Source organism: Palaemon carinicauda, chromosome 6 (assembly GCF_036898095.1).
Source record: "Palaemon carinicauda isolate YSFRI2023 chromosome 6, ASM3689809v2, whole genome shotgun sequence".
Lineage (NCBI taxonomy): Eukaryota > Metazoa > Arthropoda > Malacostraca > Decapoda > Palaemonidae > Palaemon > Palaemon carinicauda.
Window position 1 is genome coordinate 114,565,625 of NC_090730.1, and position 2,500 is coordinate 114,568,124.

At 34.1% G+C, this 2,500-nt stretch overlaps 1 protein-coding gene across 1 annotated transcript in view; it reads left to right on the forward strand.

The window, feature by feature from the left end:
• Window positions 1-2,500, forward strand: part of LOC137642166 (neuronal acetylcholine receptor subunit alpha-7-like) — a 39,896-nt gene that overhangs the window by 28,329 nt on the left and 9,067 nt on the right. The gene's annotated exons all lie outside the window — the stretch shown is intronic.

Here is a 2,500-nt window from a genome sequence, read left to right on the forward strand (position 1 = left end):
ATAGTTTTGATCCATGAACTATCAGTTTTATAGTGGTAAATATGATAAAGTCTCGGGAACGATAGAATTTACTCATAACAGTGTAAATCATTAAATAGATAATTTGCAATTTCCGGAAAATGCAGAAGCAAATTTGAATCATTATTGCGAAATAGAGATAACATGCAATGATTAACTTTAGATTAAAGAGGGATGTATACTAAAATCCTTATAAACATTACAAATAGGAAATAGACTCATACAAATAACTTTAATCCTTTCAATCCTCTTATGTAGCACATGAACTGCAGAGACTAAAGCAGGTCATTACCTAAGTTACTTTACACAAGTTGCCACAGGAAAAAGACGGTTATAAATGTTTGAAAATCAATTAGCTCAACTAACTCCACAATGTGTTGGGATAAAAAGAAGAAAAAAAACTTTGGAAAATTAATTTAGGATTCGGGAATATTAGCTAAAGATTATCTTGTATTAAACCAACGTTCTTTATTTATCAAAATAAAGTGTTAGCTTTTAACATGGACTGATTGTGTATATATTGTTGTTACTTGCTAAGCTACAACCCTAGTTGCAAAAGTAGGATTCTATAAGCCCAAGAGCTCCAGCAGAAAAGTAGCTCAGTGAGGAAAAGAAATAAGGAAATAAATGAAAAAAAAAAACTAAAAGAGACATATGAACAATCAAAATTGAATATTTTAAGAACAGTAACGTAATAACATTAAAAAAATCTTTCATATATAATCTATAAAAATTTCAAAATGATAAGAGAACTTTAACCCAAGACAATTGAAGACCTTGGTACAGAGTCGATGGCCCTACCCAGGACTAGAGAACAACGGTTTGATTTTGGAGTGTTCTTCTCCCAGAGAAGCTGCGTCTCATCTAAAGAGGCTCTTCTATCATTACCCAAAGGGAAGGAGCCACTGCACAATTTACAGTGCAGTAGTTAACTCCTTGAGCGAAGATGGTCTAGATTGAGGAAAATAGGCTGGTGAAATGAGCGTACATTTTAGAAGCGTTAAATGGAACGACGAGAACAAGATTTACATTTTATTATATAGTATCATAAAAGTAACGGCCCCTATAATGAGGACGTTAGAGTACGCTGAATTGGGTACCTTACCAGGTGATCTGTAGAAAGTTTCAAAGCTATTATATATTGATCTGGATGTAAGTAAACATTAAAAGATTGGGTTTCTGAAATCTGAGAGGAAGAATCCAAACATTCTTAACTTTTTAACATTTAATGAATGAGTGGTGGCTTAAGGTATAAAAAGAAGAATGGGTTTGAAGACACTTAGAAGGAGAAAAACGAAACTGTGGAGATATATGCACATACCTGTAGTCTTCAGCAAGGAAGAAATTTGTGGATGTAAGGCACTGATGAGGAACCTCCTTGCCATTGTACCAGATAAATTGTCAAATGAAAGATTGTAATGGGATCATATGTTTGAAATAGTGGAAGATCACTAATTTGCAAATTATTTAGACATGAGTAATGTAAGTGGTGTGTGTGATGGAAAGAAAGTAGGAAAGATAAGTCTCCCAGAGTACAAGACGTATAAATGTATTGACAAGTAACCAGGTGAGTGTTATAGCAAAGTCTCTTGATGAATACTATGGGAATGAAAGAGTGTGAGAGAGACAATAGAAGAGTACAAAGCGTGAATGCTTGAATAAAGAGACAGAAATGAAAGTCTGAAGATGTATAAAAAAAAAGTCAGGCTGAAAAGTGTTTTAGATGTAATACAGTGGGTCATAAGAGGAATTAATGCAAGTTGGCACTAGGTCATGTTTTTGTTGTGGAAAGACAGGATGTGTGAATGAGTGTACGAAAACAAGACAGACTAAGTGTTTTAAGAGGAATGGGCATTGCATATAGCGAGAGTGTTGAATTTCAGATAGAGAGGGGGTTGTGTGGAAATTATGGTTTACAATGTCATTTTGCTAGGATGTTCAAGACCCTAAATAGTGAATGCACAAACTGTGGAAAGGCTGGTCATTTAGTACAAATTTGTAGGAAATTTAGAAAAATAGAATAGGGAATGTCGAGATTGAATTATGGAATGACAATGAGAAGCAAATTTAGCAGGGAGGAATGTACTAATTATCTTTTTCATCAGATTTTTTTCATTGAAGGATAAGTTTTTTATTTTGCCTCCATTTGCCTGCTTTTCACAATTTTGTCATCTCTTTCCGGAATGTTGAGATCATCAAAATATTGTGGGTAACTTTCTTTCCATTTCCTTATTTGTGAGACACCAGAGATTTAGTGGGTCGCTGATGATAAGTGGCCTTGTATTTCAGAAGCTAATGACAACAAGATAAATAAGCCTTTGTCAAAGAGTAAGATGAAAACCAGTAACACTAAGAAAACGAAGGGGTCAAATGTCAGTGGTAGTGAGGTTAATAATCCTTTACCAATTACTAAAACTAAAGCCGATAGTAAGAAAGAAAGATGGGCATGACTTACATTTCCTGTACATGCTATAAGGACAAT